This window comes from Globicephala melas, chromosome 4 (assembly GCF_963455315.2).
Source record: "Globicephala melas chromosome 4, mGloMel1.2, whole genome shotgun sequence".
Lineage (NCBI taxonomy): Eukaryota > Metazoa > Chordata > Mammalia > Artiodactyla > Delphinidae > Globicephala > Globicephala melas.
The window spans coordinates 128,169,609-128,190,052 of NC_083317.1; the positions used below are offsets into that span (position 1 = coordinate 128,169,609).

Below are 20,444 nucleotides of genomic sequence, written 5' to 3' on the forward strand. Positions count from 1 at the left end.
AGCAGAGGCTATATTTTCCCAGTCTACCTACATTCTTTACTCACTAACTAGCCAATGCTGCCGCCTTATGCAAAGCCGGCATCACGGAGAGGATCTGCTTTACAGACGCAGGGACGACGCCAATCGGCCTGCGGCGAGCAGTGTTGGGTCTAGATCGGCGGCGAGGGAGGTCCCAAACAGTTCTCGAAACCTTTACACCCGCGCCGGGGGAAGCGGCTCGTCAACAGTCAACAATAAATCGCTAGTACAATGCTAAACTCTGAGGCCCTCATGAAACCCAAGAGAGGCGGGAGCAGAGTTTTGTGCCGCCACCCCCTCGCGTTTCCGCAGAGCTCGTCCCGGGCGGGGGATGGGGGTAGCAGGAGCCGGGCGGGGCTGCGGGGAAGCGCCAGTTCCGCGACCCGGGGAGGGGCCTCGGTGGAGGGGCCGGGGGCGGGTTTCCCTCCCAGGTCTCGGAAAAGCTCCAAAAATGGCGGGCAGCAGCTCAGCTAGCGGGGCGCGCAAGCGCCGCCGCGGCCATCCTTCCGCCCGCCTCGGGCGGCCACGAACAGTCTACAGGGCCCTCACGGAGAGGTATCCGCCGCTCGCGATTGGCTGAGCTGGGCCAGCGCTCCGTGCGGGGGCCGGGCCGCCACGCAGCGGCCACGTTTCCCGCCCCGCTGGCGCGCGTGCGCGTAATCCCCACAGGAAAGCGTTTGCGCGCGTCCCCGCCGCGGCCGCCTGCTCGCGCCTCAGCTCCCTCCCCTTTCCGGGCAGGTCCGTCCCGTCAGCGAGGCAGTAAGCACGGCGGCCAGCAGAGGGCGGTCCGGACCCAAGTCTGCAGCGGCGCCATTGGCGTGTGGAAAATGCCACCAGATGGCGGGTTAGGATTGCAGCTCCGTTGAAGGCGCGGCCCCCGCTCCCGAACCCCCGGCGACCACCCCGTAACAACCCCCCCACATCGGGAATAACACACCGGAGACTTTTGGGGGGAAACTAGGTCGACGGCCGGCTGCGCCCGGATGGGCAGCTGAGGTGAGTGCGGGCGGCGGCGACGGCAGCGGGGGGCGGGAAAGAGGGGGAATGCGGCGGCAGCGGCGCGGGGGCTGGAAGCGCCGATCCAAGATGGAGGCCGGGAGAGAGCGAGAGAGCGCGAGCGGGGAGCGGGCGGGCCGGGCGCGGGCCCCGCGCGGGGGAGGGAGGCCGCGCGGGCCTGTGCGGGGCGCGGCGGTCGCCGGCCGTCCGGGAGCCGGGGGGAACGACTGTGGGCGCGGCGGGCGCCCCGGAGCCCTGGTCGCTCCGCACCCCTCTCGCGGGCCCCGAAAATTGTGCCCCCGCCCGTTCAGGCACTACGGCGACGGGCGCGGAAGCCTTTGTGGCGCGCTCGGGCCCGCCGCCAAGCCCGCCCTCCGCCCCCCCGCCTGGACTCTCGGGACTCGCCCGCGCCCGGCGGGGCCGGGCCGAGGCGGGCTGGTGCGAATGCCGCCCGCCGCCCTGCGTTTCTGCGGTGTTTTAGCGGCGGTGGCGGCGTCACATGACAACAAGCTCGCCTCGGCGGAGGGACCGGGGGGTCGCTCGGCGTGGCGGCCGGCCCAGGCCTCTTCTCGGTGGGGTGGAGTGGGGGGCTGGCGCTTGGGGCAGAGGGGACGTCGAAGCCGGGCTTTCCCGCTATCTGCCCTCCCCGCCCCCGACGGAGGCCTCCTTGTGAAACGTGTCCAGGCCGGAGCACTGCCCCGCTAGTTTGCCAGCCCCCCAGGAGACGAGGCCAATAAAAGTTGTTTTCCCTCCTTTCTCGGGGTGGTGGTGGTGGTGAAGAGCTGGGAAACTGGAGTGCCTGGATTTGGACCTGGGCCTCGATTGGAGAGTCCAAACGGGGTGCTTCTTGTGTGCTGTAGGGACTAAGAAATTTTCAGGTTTTAGGATTGTCACGTCACCCCTTCCACCAACATTTGACATTTTATCGATTTTCTTCACATTGCAGAGAATCGTGCCCCGGGCGTATAAATCACGGGATGGTTTTGGACGCTTATAGACTCAAAACGATGCTGTTTGTATGTGACGACAGCGAATTATTTGCTGTTAAAGTCGATGTTAAGATGATGAATATATAGTTTATTCCTTCTCGTGGTTGTGACTAGAAAGGACTTTATTTTGCATCTCTTAGCAAACATAGTGTTTAGGAAAGTATTTGACTGGGCATGAAGAAAGTTGTGTGATTTGTAACTTACGTGGAATTTGACTACACCTTTTAGATTTTCCTGTATCTTTTTAAGAAAATTACAAATTCTGATGGTGAAGCACTTAGGAAAATACATATAACAGTGAAAATAAAAACAGCCTGTGTATTGTATGATATATTGTACCACGTTCTCATATTTATAACGTACGAAATGTTCAGGCTAAACAAATTTGCCCAAGGGGGGAAATAGTGAAAGATTCGGAAAGGTTGTTTACTTGCTTTGGATTTTTGAGAATAGTTATAACACAATTTGTTTGCTATCTAAATAAAGTACTAGAAAACCGACAAGCGTTTTGCTAAAGTTTTCATTACATTTCAAAATGTACATTGTTTTTTCAAATGGTCTGCCCGTGGTCATTTTTACAACCAAACTACTTTTGATTGGAAATTTTTCAGTATCCACTTTAGTTTTGACATTCTGACAAAGCCAAGGGGTATTTAAGTAGATTTGAAATACGGGAAATTATGTTACTAGGAACGCTTCCCTTGAAGACAGTATGCAGGTACTGTTGATTTGAATGGCTCTTTTAAAGCCTTAAGGGGGCTGTGGTAGGGGAGAAGAGCGCCCTGGACTGAAGTTACTTTAAACATACCCTAGGTTTGTGATCTTTGGGGTGTCACTCCTCCAGCCTTTCTTTCCTCATCACTAAAATGAAGGTAATAAATTATATGGTAGTTGTATAACAAGCTGTGTGTGGAAAAGCCCTTCTTAATCATTAAAACTGTAAAAATTTATGTAATTTTATAGTTTTAATCTTTTTCCTTGATTCTGGATCTTATATCTTCATAATCAGTGCTGGGAGGAGATACAGTGCACTCTGGAGAAAAAGATGTCTCTTCCCCCTTTTTATCCTTTTCTGCTTTGTCCTATGTTGATGGAGTGTATTAGTTTTCTTTTTATGTATAGCGAAGTACCACAAATGTACTAGCTTAAACAACACCCATTTATTAGCTCACAGTTTCTGTAGGTGAGAAATCTGGGTACTTTGGGCTCGCTTTTCATCATCTCACCAGGCTAAAATCAAGGTGTTAGCTGTGGCTGCAGTTCTCATCTGAGGCTCATGACCTTCTTCCATGCTCACTACTTGTTGGCAGAATTTCCTTGTGGCTGTATGACTGATGTTGCCATCTTCTTTCTAGCTGTTGGCCAAGGACCTTTCTCAGTTCCTTACCACATGTTCACGTAGGCATTTCACATCATGGCTGTTTGCTTTCATCCAGGCAAGCAGAAGTCAGTTGCTCTGGCTTCCTCTGTCTCTGTCCTTTGGACTCCCTTTTAAGACCCCTTTTTAAAGCTGATCTGATTTGGTCAGACCCACTCAGGAAGATCTCCTTTTTGGTGAACTCAACTGATTAGGGAACTTAAATACATATGCAAAAATCTATTTGCCATGTAACAATCCCAGGAGTGATGTTCCATTATATTTACAAGTCTCTCCCACACTCAAGGGGAGGGTTATATACTAGGGTGTGGGTCATTGTGGGTTGTTAGAATTTTGCTTGCCATGGGGAAAGAAGTATCTTTACAGTTGCTTCTTTAGAATCTGGATGTACAAGAAGAGCACATAGGCAGAGCAGTGTAACCCCACCTGGTGAGTTTACTCATACTGGTTTTGTCTTCATCCTTTTTCCGTTTTGTATTTCATGGTACCTCAGTTGAAGTGCATCCCTCTATAAAAGCATTTAATTGCATTTAGAGGAAATTAAAAATAAAAGTTAAAAAGTTAAGTAAAAAGAAAAAAGGCAATAGAGGGATTGTAATTCTCATTACTGCTTGATACCTATTGTTTTCTCATTTTAGGGATGAGATTGAATCTCAGGGAAGTTAAGAAATTTAAATGCCTAAGATCACACTCTTATTAAGTGACAGGTAGATTCATAAACTCATTACACCAGACATTTGCTGTGTGTGATTGGTCCAGCAACTTTTGAAGAAGGGATTATGAAAAAGAATAGTTATTTAAAATAGAGTAGGGATATTATTGGTGGACAAAGAGGGTAGCAGAAATTGGTCATGGTATGCGGGAGGTTTAACAGTCCAAGAAGCAAAACACCTTCAAGAGGAGGCAATTAGGACAGTTTTAGTTAAGAATAACAAGATTTAGAGACTATAACCAGGAGTTAAAATTGTTCGGGAGGTACAGCTTAATTTCTTAATAGAGAGGTGATATAGTAAGCGCTTGGAAAATCTTTGTTAGCTGAATTAAAATATGAATCTCTAGAATTTAGATGATTCTTGGTACTGTGACGCTCTGTAGGGAAAGGTAGGAAGCAGAGACCTAAGAGGATGCTCTTGCATAAGCCCAAGAAAGAGATGATTCTTGAGGTGGGAATTAGGATGTGTCTACAGAGAAGGATGGATCAGTTTTCTGTCATTTTGGTAGTCAAGAGGATGGGATCCCAACTTCCTATGTTTTAGTGCTGAGAGAAACCTTGTCTTATTGACAAATGTGATTCTTTTTAAGTGAGCTTTAAGTAGGTCATAGACCAGTTTGTTTTATAGAATCCTTTTTCTGTTTCACTCCTTATTTCTTCTTTCAGGTTTCTTCTCCCTCTTCTAATTCTTTAAGCCAGTTAGTGCTTAAAGGACATCTCAATCCTGCCTTCTTTATAAGATACATCCTTAGTATTATGGGCCTAAATGATGTACCAGTTAGTTGCCCAAATTTCTCTAAGGAGTTTTGCTGTAATTAAACAGCTCTAGAGGTGGCTTTTAACTTGCTAGAAGCTCAAAGTTACAAAAACATTTTATGTTGTGACCCAGTACAAACACACAAACCATGGAAATAATGTCTAACCTTTATGTGGTACACGCTGATTTTTTAATTTTTTCTTTTTTTTAAATTAAGAATGCTGGTTGCAACTCACCTATGTGCTATCATGACTTACAGCAACCCACAGCCGAATTATAATCTCATTGGTAATTGGGAGAGTGCAAAGTAGAACCATAAGAAGAAATCATTTCACTTCTACCAGATTGGCAAACATTAAAAATTCTGATAATATCAAGTGTTAATGAGAATGTGGGGAAATCAGACTCCCACTTTTGGAGGGACATAGTCATTTTGCAAAAGAAAATGACTTGTAGTAAGTTGAAGAATACATGTACCATAAACCTAGCAGTTATACTTACGTCTTTATATTTCTGATGAGAGATATTCTTGTATGTTGGGGTAGGTGAACAAAAATATTTGCAGTAGCCAAATTTAGCAACAAAGTGCTCATCATTCTACCACAGGTTTTCAAACACCAGTGGTGGTTTTCAAATGTTAATCTTGATGCCTAGGATAACCTCACTTGATCACAGTGTATTATCCTTTTTATGTTTAATATTTTGTTAGGGCTTGAGGATATTTCTTCATCAGGGATATTATTTTGTAGTTTTCTTTGGTTGTAATTTTTTTCAGCTTTCAGTATTAGGATTATGATGGCCTCATAAGATGAGCCGGGGAGGTGTTCCCTCTACTGACTGAAACACTGTGCAATATTCCTTGACTGTTTGATAGAATTCATCAGTGATACCATTTGAACTTACATTTTTTTGTGTGTGTGGGAAGACTTTTGGTAAATTCAAATTCAATTTTTTACTAGACATAGAGTTATTCAGATTTTGTTTCATCTTATGTTAGTTTTGTTGTATTTTTAAAGGAATTTGTTGACATTAGTTGTTTATAAAATTCCCTTGTTATCCTTTGACTGCTTGTAGGATTTGTAGTGATATCTCTTTAATTTCTGGTGTTGTTAATGTGTTCTTTCTTTTTTTCTTGGCCAGTCTAATTCTTGGTTTATCTATTTGTATCTCTTTTCAAAAATAACATTGCTAATTTTCTCCATTTGTCTTTTCTCTCTCATTTGTTTCTGTTCTTTATAATTTTCTTTCCCCCATGTGTTTTGCTTTTCTTTTTCTAGCTTCTTAAAGTGGTCATAGATTTCAGACATTTCTTGTTTTCTAATGTAAGCATTCAAAGCTATAGATTTTCCTCCAAGCACTGCAACATCCCACAGATTTTGATATTTTTATTATCTTTTAGTTTGAAATAGCTTCTGATTGCTTTGTGATTTCTTTGTTGACCCACGGATTATTTAAAAGCGTGTTGTTTAATTTTCATGTATTTGGGATTATTTTAGATATCTTGTTATTGATTTCCAACTTAATTTTATTTTGAGGTCTTGAGATATATTCTGTATGAATTTAATCTTTTTAAATGTACTGAACCTTGTTTTATGGTTCATCATATGGTTTATCTTGGTAAATGTACCTTTCACACTTGAAAGAATATTCTGCAGTTGTTGGGTGTACTATTCTGTAAATATCAATTAGATTAAAGTGCTTTGGTAGCATTTTTCAAATCATTTATGTCTTGGGTTTTGTTTTATTTGTTTTGTTTTTTTTTACTCTAGTTCTATTCAGTTGCTGAGAGGGATATTAAAATATCCAACTATGACTGTGGAATTATCTGTTTCTCCCTTAATTCTGTTAATTTTTGCCTCATGTATTTTGAAGCTCTGTTATTAGGCACATACAATTTATGATTATTAGGTCTTTCTGATGAATTGGGCTTTATGAAATGTCCCTCTTTATCCCTGGTAATAGTCTTTGTCTTAAAATCTGCTTTTTCTGATATTAATATAGCCACTCCAACTTTCTTGAGCTTACTGTTTCTGTAATGTATTTTCTTCCATCCATTTACTTAGAACTCTTTTTTCCTTTATATTTACAGTGTGCCTCTTGAAGGCAGCATATAGTTGGGTTTTGCATTTTTTATCCTTTCTGACAGTGTGGAAGTGGAATCTATCAGTTATAATAAACATTGATTATGTGCTAATGCCTGTCAAGCACTGTGAAAGTTCTGAGATTTTACCCTACTTGCAGACTAAGTTAACCTGCTACAGTTTATTGGAGTCATGAGACTCCTTGGTCAGAGATGAAGAACAGTGCATTACAGCAAGAGCAGTAGCCACAGTTATTAGTGTCAGATCTTGGAGCCCCAGTTTGTACACGGTAGGGTGAAGATGTGACACTTGCACATGCATTGGGTTGTGTTAGAGGAGGGGAATCCCAAGCTTAGAGAAACTGGAATCTTTATAATGGGTTGTAAGCATACCTCTCCTTTTCTTGAGGGAGAGATGCTATTTCTTTTTTCCAAGATTCTACAAATATACTTGAAAAGATTGGATCAAAGGCAGTCGGTGCCTCTGTTTTCCAGACAGGCAGAAAAACAAGAGACCCATGGAGAATTGTCTTTCAAAACTGCCCAGTGAATTTTCTCAATTTCCTCTATGTTATTAGCTTAGATTTTTCTTTTATTTCTTACATGGCCCCAACCTAGCTTTCTAGCTCTGTCTCTGTGCTGTACTTCCCTGTAGGTTTTATGCTCTCACCAATTTGATTACATAGTTATATTCCCCGCCCCCCCACCCCATGTCTTTGTTCTGGGGTATAATGTGTGTGTAAGAAACACTCATTGAGTGTTTACTGTATACCAGTAAATATTTTACAGTAACCCTGTGAGGAAATTGTTGTTATTATGTTGCTGCTATCTGTTTTACAGGTTAGATTAAACTTATTTAATCTTAAATTAACTAAATTAAGTTTATTAGATTTGCTTAAACCTCTCAAGTTTGTGATGAGGGAGGGACACATTGTAGAGAAGTTTTTGGAGTATTCTATTTCTTGATGTTAGTAGTAGTTACATGGAGTGTTCACTTGATAATTCTTTAAACTGTTATCTAGATTTTATGTATTATGCTGTATAATTGATATAGCTCACAAAGAAAGGAAAAACAGAAAAAACAAACACTGAGCTGTAGAATCTGTGTAAAATCTTTCCTGATAACTTCAGCCAACAGTTATCACCGTCTTTGTATTTTCATTTACTGTAAATGCATTATTGCATTTATTGTTGGCACCATAAGATTTGGTAAGTGGTGGTGTTCATAAGGCACGGTATTTTGTAGACTAATTGTTGCAAGGCCAGACAACTAATAAATGAGAGAGCCAGGATTTAAATCCAGACTTACTTTCAGAACCCACACTCTAAATCTGTTAAAAGGGCATTTTTATCTCAGCCTTATTTATGCTTTTTGTAATCTTTTGAAGTTTATTTTACAGAGATTTGGTTTTCTTTTTCTATCATATAACAGTCATGAGGTCTTGAGTAGAACACTTAATTTCTAGAGGCCTCAGTTGTCTTATCTCTGTGATGGGAATCCAATTAAAATTTTTTCAGCAAATATTAATATGAGTGCTTAACTCCATGACTAGTAGTGAGTATATAAAGTTGTTAAATACATAGACTTTGCTTTTAAACAACTTCTGTTTTATGGGGAGAGATTAAAAACTGAAACCAAACCCCAAAGCAACAAAACAAATAGGGATACTACCTGAAATGTTGTGAGGGCTTTAGGTTCAGGATACTTTGGAAGCATAAAGTGCAGAGGTAAGAGGACAAGCCCTTCTCCTTGTCAGGTCCCCCCAAATGATACATTATTTTTAATGGGTCAGGAAGAGTTGGAAGAGTTTTTCAGGGTAGTCCTTTTATTTTCTAATTGAGATAACAATATTTAAGTATTACCTTTTTAGGCTCTTTGACAAGATTTCTCTGCATAATTGTTGAGTTGGTTTAAAGGTTCAGGTAGAGGTTTGAGACACCACTGCTTGTCTCCTCAATCTTAGGCAGAAAAAAAGTTTTATACATAGTCAAGCATGAACATGACCTGATTGTCTCTTTTGAGGTCCCTTATTCCCTCTGTTGTTCTAAAGGTCTGTCGATTCTATTATATCATGTTATTATTTTTTCTTATCTCATTTAGAGTACTGAGAGGTAGGCTTTCTCTTTTCTCTAGTAGAGATAGTACAAGGTAGCATACGTGCAGAAATTCTTACGACAGAATGCAAGATACAAAAGCTAAAGAATGTCTTAAGCTGTGTTCTGCTTTATTTTTAAAGCCTAAATTAACTTTCAGGAAGAAAATGCGTTACTTACCTTCTACTGTTAGGGATAGTTAAAAAGTTTGTATGTTCACAGATGAAGGAAGCATTATCACATGATTAAGGGCTAAGAAAGCCATTATATATTGTCCAAGAGAGTTCCTGACACCTGAGTTACACAGCCTATGTCAAATTCTAACTCATCTCCTTCCTAGGCATGTAAACTTGGGCAAATTCTTTAACCTCTCTAAATCTCAGTTTTCTCACCTGTATAATTGGAAGTAATAAAAGCATGTCTCGGGCTTCCCTGGTGGCACAGTGGTTGAGAGTCTGCCTGCCGATGGCAGGGCACGCGGGTTCGTGCCCCGGTCCGGGAAGATCCCACATGCCGCGGAGAGGCTGGGCCCGTGAGCCATGGCCGCTGAGCCTGCGCGTCCGGAGCCTGTGCTCCGCAACGGGAGAGGCCACAACGGTGAGAGGCCCGTGTACCGCAAAAAAAAAAAAAAAGAAAGAAAAAAAACCAAGCATGTCTCGTGGATTGCTGTGTCAGTTAAAAAGTTAACTCTTAACTCTTAGACTATGTTGCATTGTATATAAATCCAAAAGACATTCATCTTAAATTTAAAAGGCGAATAAAATTATAATCCAGATAAGTCATAAGATTACTTTCCAGAAGCAAAGAATTTTAATTAATTGGTTCTTATTAGCACATAAAGCTAGTTTAATAAACTATTAATGAGAGAGGTCAGAGGATGAGGTACTCAGGTTAATAGAGAGGTGAGAGTTATAGCCAGTTTTCTGCTTATTGTTAAACGTATTTTAAAAATCAGGCTCTTTCTTTAGAAAGTACTGTATCTTGGAAAGCCATTGTAATGCTTCCTTGGTAATTGAGAAAATTTGAAGACTGTATCAGGATTTTTATTTATGAATATTAGCTTTGCATGTATAATTTTGCAAACAAAGAGACTTAGGAATGAATCTTTACCAAAAGCAAAACATAATCTTGAAAGTTACCTCTTTAAGTTCCTAGACAAAGTAAGATGGTTAGATGGCTGCTTTTCCTCTCATTAAAATGGGGTAGAGAGAACAAAACCTGGGTTAATCTGAGTTTTTAAAAAAGTTTTGGATATTTAATATTTTATTTTATAAATGCAAAGGGAGTGTGATATAGGAGAGAGAAAACTAGTATAGGGCCAGTGACTTGAGTTTTAATTACAGCTTTACCACTAACTAGCTGTGTGCCTTTGAGTCACTACTTCTCTGAGCCTCAGTTTCTTTGTTGTAAAATTAGTTTCCAAGATTCCTGTAAATTTTTTAGTCCATGTTGAAATAATCAGGAAATCAGTTCTGAATCAGGTAATGCAAAGTTTTTGATTTTAAAGACTTTAGTTTTGAAAAACCTAAGTGTGTTACCAGCAGGCCCTTTTGTCTCATCTTCCAACAGGTTATTAGAATAATTCATGCTTTCCCCTAGCTGATTAGTGTACAGGCCAAATACGTTAATATTTAGATAGTATTTATGGTTTTTGGTTGCAGCGATGGGTGTGTGTTTGCTTTTTTATTTGGTGAGAAAGAGATAGATTAGCAAGTGTCTTCATACAATTTTAGTCATTGTGAGTCATTCAAACATTTATTGAACATCTACAGTGAGCCATACACTGTGGGTATAAAAACATTAAAGCACAGTTCTTGTCTTCCTGATGTACAGAGAAGGCGATTCAAGACTCAGAACTTAGGTGTGATATAACCTTCTCCAAAAATCCTTTCCTGACAGCCTTATTGCCCCTTCCTCCCATCGTCTCTCCCTTTCTCGAGTCCAGGATTGATCTAAGGGCTCTTCCTTTGTGTTTTAGTGGTAGGCTGTGCCAGGGCTGCCATGACTGGTTAGGAATTGGTGGTGCTCTGCATAAAGGTGCCACGGCCAAGGGGCTAGGTGGGGGCTGAAATCCAGGTTTCATTCTGCTTGACCAACTGTCCATTTGCTTTTTCAGCATTTTCTAATTCGCCTGCCCAAAGGAGGCCTTTTCCCTCAGTTCTTGCAAAACAGCCTGTATATGGTAGTAGATATTTAACCTGTGCATTAGTATACCATTAAGAATATTCTGTAGTGTGTTTTTTCTGGCAGATAAGTTTTATAGTAGGTAATAAATGCCTTGAGGTGGTTTGTTGAAGTGAGCAGATGCTTCCTGAAGGCAAATTCTTATATAAGTTTTGAAAGAAAAGTGAAAGTTAGCCAAGCAAGAATGGGATGATGGAGATGGGAATGGCATTCCAGGTGAATATACAGGGACAATGTAGTGATGTAGTCTAGAGCCCAGTGGTTCTTAAATTGTGCTCCCTGCGTCAGCAGTATTAACATTACCTGAGAACTTGTTAGAAATACAAGTTCTTGGTCCTCACCCCAGTCCAATTGAATCAGAAATTCTTGAGATAGAGACCAGCAATTTGTGTTTTAACAGTGATTCTAATGCAGGCTGAAGTTTGAGAGCCACTACTATAGCCCACTTCTTGAGGAAGCATTATTTGAGTGTGTGTGAAGAGCTTGGGGTTACCTATAGAGGAGTGATTAAAATTTAGGGCTGTAAGCAGTGACCAGAGTGCCTAGTGTGCCAAACTAGAGTTTGAACTTTGTCCTTAGGCTAGTGACTGCACATTAGAATCACCTGGGAGCTTTAAAAATATACCAAAGAATGGGTGTGATCTACCCCAGACCAACTGACATCAAATCCCTGATTTTCTGATGCACAGAGGGTTCTGAAGTACATAACTGTCAGAACTTGGTTACTGATTTTAATAGTACACAGGTTTATTGAGAATGTGGCAGATACTATGTTGAGTAGCATGATAATAAACACAGCTATCTTATATAGGTATTACTCACATTTCACAGAGGAGGTAAAGTACCTTTTCCCAATATTACCTAGCTAGGAAGCGGTGGGTTTGAGTCCAGGTTTTTATAACTCTGAAGTCTAATCTCTTAAGCAACTTTTTTTTAAAACCTGGAGTTCATAAACTTAGATGGGAAAATAATATTTTCATTTTCCCTAACCTCTAAGTAAGATTTAGCATTTTCTTCAACTTTGAATGTAGGCAACAAATCACAGTTGTATGAGCAATGCTGTAACTTTGTTACCAATAGAAATGAGAAATATTTTCATATTAAATTACAGATGTTGCAGATCTGTATCTGCAGATACAGATATCTCAAAATATCTTTTATCCTAATCAGTGCTTTAAAATTGGGCTGTTAGACCCACCTCTAGATCTTTTATTTACTGTGTTAAAGAAGCACATACAATACTGTATCACAAGTTTTTTTTGATATGTTGATAATTATATTTGAATATAATTAATAACAAATTCCTTTTCTAAGTATGGTAGCCTTGGCAGAGAGTGTTTAGTAGGATAAGGTAGACAGGAAATAAAAAATTCATTTGTTTTGTTATCTTGTCGAATAGAGATCCTTAAAAAAGTCTCTCTTTCCTTCACCACTTCTCTTTTATTTGACTTGTTAAATAGATCAAAACCCAAGTTCTTCGTTACCTGTCAAAGTTATTAGATTAAAAACTACTTTGGGTTTAGAGTGCTTTTTTCCTAAGCACTTCTTAAAAAATTAGAGAAGATAAGCATTATCTCATCAGGCATTCTAACTATCCTGTAGTCTGTTACAGTGCTGTTTAATAGAACTTTCTGCAGTGATGGAAATGTTTTGTATATGTGCTATCCAGTATGGCAGCTGTTAACCATAATGATGCAAAGAAACAAAATAACAATAACATTAATAGTTACAGTATTTCCTATATACTAGGCACTGTTTAAGCATTTTACATACATTAACTTAGGTGATCCTTACAACAACCCCATGAGGTGGGTAGTATTGTTAAGTCTTAGTTTACAGATGAGGAAACTGAGGCATGGAGAAGTTAAGTGATTTTCCAGAGTTCACATAGCTAGTAATTAGCAGAACTGGGATTCAGACCCTGGCAGTCTGGCTGCCTTTATGTTTCCTTTATAATATATTGCTTTACCACTTTCCTCAGGACCCCCCCCCGCCCCAAATGCATATACAGAATGCTGTCAGAAACAGTATATTAAAAAGGAATTTAAGATAAATCATTTTCTTCTAATTATTAGGTAAAAGTTGTGCAGTTTTCTATAAGTAGACTTGTATTTGTATTAGACGTATAGGTATTTTTAGTAACCAACACTGATATTGTTAAACAGTAATTTATATTTTTCCTGAATTTAATTTAAAGCTGGGTTCAGAAATTGAATATTCATATGGTTATTTTGTTTACTGAAGCTAATTGAAGTATAATTCTGAAGTCATTTTATGATAAATTGGCTTTGGTTAACGGATATTTTGCTTTCCTCAGTCAACATACATATATGAATGACTAGCCTGTGTTACACCTAGTATGGTATGTTATGTTCCTGGAGGCCTGGAAGGGGAGAGGCATCTCCTAGGTACAAAATTACATTCTTACTGTATTCGGGGGGAGCTGGTGGTAGAGTGATATGAAAAGGGGCAAGAGAACTGTCATTTTTCAGTTATCTGTATAGGTGTTGTGCTTGGTGCTTTACATACAAAACCATCAGTTATTGAATACAGGTTGTTTATCACACCCATCCAAGTGCTTTAGATTCATTACATATGTCATTTAATCTGCACCCAGTGCTTCAGAGAACATGATGATGACAAAGATACTTTATGGATGAGGGCTTTGTTAGTCTCTTCCTTTCCCCTCCACTCTCCTCCCTCCACTTCAAGGGAATGATCATAAATATAGGTGGGAAATGAGAGGGGGGTGGAGTTGAAGTTATTGATACCAACTTATCTAGTACTTAAGGTTCTCGAGTTAAAAATTTGTTCGTTTCATTTTGCCTAGATGCTGGAAATAAGGCAGACAAGGTATTTGTCCTCATGTGAGAGACAGTCAATAATCAGGTAAACAAAATAACTGTACACTGTGTTAAAAGCTGTAAAGGGAATAAGTGAGGTACTGTGATGGGTAATAGTGAGATGCATAAACAGAGTCAGGAAAGGCATCTTCGAGGATGTTAAATTTAAGCTGAGCTTGCACATAACCTGGCAAGAATGATTCAGGCACAAGGAAGAGCAAAGGCAAAATCTCTATAGCAGAAATGGCTGTGGTATTTTAGGAACTGAAAGGTCGTTATGGAGGGAGCATAATACAGGAAGAGTATAGTGGCTTCACCTGAGGTTAGAGGGGTAGGCCAGAATCTGGATTACATAGGATACGTTTGGGTGAGCAAGGCTCTAAGGAGCACAGATTTTATTATAAGTAAAATGAGAAACCATTGGAGAGTTTTAAGCAGAGAAATGTTTAAAAAACATCCCTCTAGCTCGGTGATTCTCCACTGTGGGTTATATTTTGCTTCCAAGGGAACATTTGGCAATCTGCAGACATTTTCATTTGCCACAGCTGGGGGTGATGGTGTATGCTACTGGCATTAGTGGGTAGAGATCAGGGATATGGCTAAATATTCTGCAGTAGTACAGGACAGGCTCCCTCCAGCAAAGTATTTTTGGCCCAAAATGTCAAAGGTGCCAAGGTTGCGACACCTCTAGCTGAGGTGTGAATGTTGGATTGTGCTGGGGGTGGAATGGAAGAGGGGAGGGTTAGGTCGTTGCAGTGTTCAGGTGATGGTGCCTGGGCTATGGTTGCAATAGAGGTAATAATGAGAAGTGTTGTGATCCTTTATGTGTTTTGGAAATGACAAGTCAAGAATGATCTCCAGGTTTCTAACTTTAATAACTGCGTGAATGGTGGTGCCATCCTAAGATGGCAAAGAGCAAGAATGAAGGGTTCTAATTTTTAAAATCTTAATTTCCTGGAACCTGAGTTGCCGTTAAGAGACAACACAGCACTATTTTATGTACAATAAGAAGGAACATGCTGTATGCCTGTGCAGTCTATAATTGGTCATACCAGCCACTCATTGTTTTGAAATCTTTTATCCCCAGAGACTTGACAGTTTCTTCTGTCTTCATTTGCATTGCTTGGCATGTGATAGGCTATCCTTTGGCATGTATCTCAGTAACAAAGCATAATACAGCTTCATCTACTTGTGGCTGTTCTCATATCCCATAAATCACTTTATCGTTGCTTTGCGAGAAAACATGGAATTGGGATTATTACTAGCAATAATGAAATTTGATTTGCTGATCTCAATTTTTGTACCTTTGTACACAATAACTTTTCAGTGTCAAGACGTTTTAAAGGTAGTTAAACTCAACATGCATGAAACTAACAATGCAGATAACACAGTTTATGACAAGGTTATGTATGGACAATGACAGCTAAGTTTAATTACTGTCCAGCACAATTATAAAATGCGATAGATTGTGAGATGCATCTTTACCTCAGAAATGGGGGAAAATGTATATATTAGAGTGGGTAAAATACAGTAGATGGTGAGAAGCATCCCATACCAGCCCATTAAACGTATGATATGGGTTGAAATGGATTGATAGCACTACTGATGGTCCTAGTGTTAATAGTATAAATGGTTTCTGTGTATGGAAGCTCACCTTTTAAAGATCACTGGCAGGTGAAAATTTGCATTTGCAACGAGCTGTTTAGACAGTGGTAGAATTTGTTGAAAGAATGGATACAGAGGGTGACAAGTAAGAAATAGTTCTTAGGCAATATTGTAGAAGCTAAGTGATGAAATTAAAGCAATGAAACTCCATGTGTTTGTGTGTTTTGAGGCTGTATGCCAGTACTAGCAGCACAGTTTTACAGAGTAGAGGTATAGGCAAATACGTCTTAATTTTGGCTAGAGAACCTAGCTGCTGTTCTTTTCACATTGCACTGTAATTTCTAGTTTAACTTACATAAGCTTTGGAAAACAGTTTGCTAAGTTTTGCTGCATCATATTAAGAGAACAGTAACCATCACCTAAAACAGATACTGAAAGTTTATTAACCAAAACAAAGTTCCTGTGTGTATAAATGATGTGTGCATATGTATGTTAGTAATGTTTCTTTGACATGCAAAAACCAAATCTCTTACTACCACCATGAAAACAGCTGTGGATCTTTAGTCCAAACTGTAGCCAGGCATCTCAGAAACATCAGGTATTCCTGTGAGGTGTGATAGTGATTCCCCCCCAACCCCCAGCTAATAACCATATTGGTTAAGTTGCAAATACCCTACTATGACTTTATCTTACTTGTTTGGCACTTAATTAAATACTGTTTGTATTGTGATAAACTGTGATAATTCACATGTGGGTTTCTTTTCTATACTATGAAGTGTCTTCAGGGTAGGAACATGTTCCATAGCAGCAGAGCAAGCACATTGCTGGGCAAAATAATAGACACTCAATAAATGATACTTAAATTCAACCAAATTAAATAATTTAGATTCATATCATATACTAAGCTTGATTGTTATACTTTAAACCTTTTTATTAGAGATTATTTCATTACAGCTTCAGATGTGCTGAAAACATCATTCTTTGCTGAGATTAATGCCTTTACTATGCTGTTTGTTCCTAAATCTTTCCAGCCACCTTTTTCCTGTTGACTTTGTTACTCCATTCACTCATTACATATTGTTACTGACCAGTTTTACTTTAAGGTCAAGCTAGACAGAGCTTGGAGATAGAAAATAATTCTTTTGTCATATGACCTCACTTTAAACAGATACACACTATTAAAGGGTGGTATACTGATGTATGGGGTGAGCAATTTGCTTACAGTAAGATTTTTGGTAAAGGTTCATTGATTCACTAAGAAATTTGGAAACTTCCTTAGTTAAATCAAAATATCATTGGAAAAAAAATCTTTGGATTTACATAGAAATGTTGAGGAACGTATAAATTTGCAATTATAATACTTTAAGCATTTGACCTTTTCCATTTGGAACCTTTCTAGTTCTTCTAAAAAAGGAAATTTGAATTGTTAGGCAGGAGCATTCCATTTTCTAAACTAATAAGAAAAAATGGTACTTTGCTGTAAAAGACCTATTCATGAATTTCTGCATATGTTCAATTTTTTGATTTCTTTTTGAACATAGACATTGACAGTTTCTTTTCAATCTTATAGAGCCTTCTAGTCCTTTGACACCTCTTTTGTCCCCTTCCTGCCTTAATTTTCTTAAGTAGCTTGGAACCTTATGTAACTTTTGGAATATGCTGAGCTGCTTTGCACTTTTGTCTCTTCATTGCATCTGTCTAACCCATACTTAGCCACAGATCAGTTAATCTTTTTCATTTCTGTGTACCTGGCTCTGACCTGCTGAGCACATCTGGAGAAAACCTTAACTTTGCAGACTGGAGCCACGAAATATCCATGCTCACCAATCTTAATTGGACCCTCAACATTACCCAGTAATTCTTCTTTTTTCCTAGTTAGTTCTTTTTCATTTCTCATAGCAGTTATTTAAAAATTTCTACTCTCTTGTAGCCCCCTTAACCACTTACCCTCTCTTTCTCAGTAGACGACCTTATCTATTCATTGATAAACTTGGATTTAATTACTATTTTATTTTTGGAAGATGTTGAAATGATTGAAACGAGGCTAGGATAGAGATTACTCTGACATTTGCTATGCCCAACCCTTGAAGGCATACAACAAACTAAGAAATTTTAGAACAAAATTTGAAATACATATCTGTAATAATTTTGGTTGAATCTACTGTGGGCTAATTTTAGTATAAAATCACTTTTCCAGTTATACTTACATTCTTGGAGTAGTCTTATGTTTTGAAATTTAAGATTAAAAGACATTCTTCTGTGTTGTGTTAAAGGTTCCAAATAAATATGCCAGCTTTTAAAATTGCCATATAACATGTTAATACATAAAGTACACTGCTTGTAAGTTTGATGAATTTTTACCACGTAACCACCTCCCAGATCAAGATCTAAAACATTTCTAGCACCCCCAAAAGGTTCTCTTCTCAGTTATTTCTCCCTCCCCTCCCCCAACCTATTCCAGCTTTTGTAAGCCATCAGTTACTTGTACTTTGGCTTCTTTTGCTCGATGTGATGTTTGTGGGGTTCATCCGTATTGTGGCATATACCCACAGTTCCTTTTTTATTGCTATGTAGTATTCTATGAATATACCAAAACGTATATCCTTTTTTTTTTGTGCATGGACAATTGGGTTCTTTTCAGTTTGGGGCTATTATGATAAAGCTACTGTGAACAATCTTGTACAAGTCTCTTGGTGAACATATGCCCTTATTTCTTTGGATACATATCCTAGAGTGGAATTGCTGGGTCATAGTATACTTCTCAGTACCTCTTTTGTAATGGAACCAAATCACTAACTTCACCCCCGTCTATCTATAAGTGATTTCATTTCTTTTGGTAAAGAATACAAAAAGAGGGCTTCCCTGGTGACGCAGTGGTTGAGAGTCTGCCTGCTAGTGCGGGAGACACAGGTTCAAGCCCCGGTCTGGGAGGGTCCCACATGCTGCAGAGCAACTAGGCCCGTGAGCCACAACTACTGAGCCTGTGCGTCTGGAGCCTGTGCTCTGCAACAAAAGAGGCCATGCGCACTGCGGTGAAGAGTGGCCCCCGCTTGCCACAACTGGAGGAAGCCCTCGCACAGAAACGAGGACCCAACACAGCAAAAATAAATAAAATAAATTAATAAACTCCTACCCCCAACATCTTCTTAAAAAAAAAAAAATACAAAAAGAGCATTAGGTTTTCTAACAAGATTCTAATAGAAGGCACTTCCTTGTTTTTATTAACATATAAAATTAAAATTCTTTATTTGGATCCAAATGGAACTGTTTCTGTCAGTACTTGCTTCAATATTGTTTATAAGTCTTTAATTTATTTAATTTATTTATTTTTGGCTGCATTGGGTCTTCATTGCTGCACGCGGGCTTTCTCTAGTTGTAGCGAGTGGGGGCTACTTCTCGTTGCGCTCTGCGTGCTTCTCATTGCAGTGGCTTCTCTTTCTGCAGAGCATGGGCTCTTGGTGCGCAGGCTTCCGTGGTTGTGGCACATGGGTTCAGTAGTTGTGGCTCGTGGGCTCTAGAGTGCAGGCTCAGTAGTTGTGGCACATGGGCTTAGTTGCTCCACGGCATGTGAGATCTTCCTGGACCAGGGCTCGAACCCATGTCCCCTGCATTGGCAGGCAGATTCTTAACCACTGCACCATCAGGGAAGTCCTTGTTTATAAGCCTTTGTTTATAAATTTCATTCCTTTATTCAAATTTGAGCATTTCTCTCTACTATAGTTTATCTTGATCTCTGTAAGATTATGTATCTTATTTATTAAAGGATTTCTGACTGTTTTTAAGACTGCAGAAAATAATCATTGATTTTTCTGGTAGAAGCACAGGCTTTCTTGGTTTTATTGGGTTGGCGTTTTAGACACTTGCAGTGTCTAAAGTGGAAGGAACAACTGGATTTGGAGCCTGGAGACCTGGATTCTAATCCAGGTTAGTCTGTTTATTAGCAGCATGTTTTTTTGTGAATAACTTTTTAACTCATGGACTTACTAGTATTGGGAATAAGCATGTATGTCCTGGTCATCTCAGAGGATGCTGGATTAGTAAATGGGCTACTGTAATAGTGCTCTATAAACTATGAAATATGAATATAAGCAGTTGTCTTTTGGGGGGGGGACATTTTGTATGTTTGCAGATTTCTGAGCAGCATTCATCTAGTTTGTAAAACAAACAAAATACAAATTGCAGTTTTCAGAGGCATGCAGCAGGGCAGAAGAGTGTCTCTAGGGAAGGCTGACTGCCTGATGAGTCAGTTCTTAAGTGTGGCAGGAACTGATGAACTATGTAGCAGACTCTGGTTCTCAGAATTGATATGTTTAGAAGTTCAATTTATTATTTAAATGTAGGAGTGATTTAGGTTGCAGGTGAAGTCTGAGGTATGAATCAGGGCGTCAGGTTATTGATACACATTGAGAAATGTAATTTTCAAATGAAATGGACTGTCCATGCTCATCAGTCATTTCATTTTCCTCCTGTCGGAAGACCTATATCAGACACAGATTATAATCTGAAGATTGACCAGTAAACCTGGAATTAACCCAAAGTGAGTTGGATCATCTTAGTTGTCAGTATTATTGAGCTGTGATAGCTTGATATATATGTCTGAACTACAGCAGATCCGGGTCAGAACACTATCCAGAGACAGTGTTGGAGACAAACTGCGAGATTTAATTTGTTTCAACACTCTTCACTCTTCAGTTAATTTGGTTTCAGCTTTCATATAGTTATGGACAAGAGCTAGGTCCAGATTCCCATGCCACCTTGTTTGTATTTTGTGTATTTACTTTTTCATTC

The 20,444-nt window shown here is 39.7% G+C and overlaps 1 protein-coding gene across 1 annotated transcript in view; it reads left to right on the top strand.

Annotated features, from left to right (window-relative positions):
• Positions 1-816: 816 nt before the first annotated feature.
• STAG1 (STAG1 cohesin complex component) overlaps positions 817-20,444 on the top strand; it is a 423,041-nt gene continuing 403,413 nt past the window's right edge. The window contains exon 1 of the mRNA XM_030873418.2: positions 817-1,014. The gene's annotated coding sequence lies outside the window, so the exon portion shown is untranslated. The remainder of the gene's footprint in view (positions 1,015-20,444) is intronic.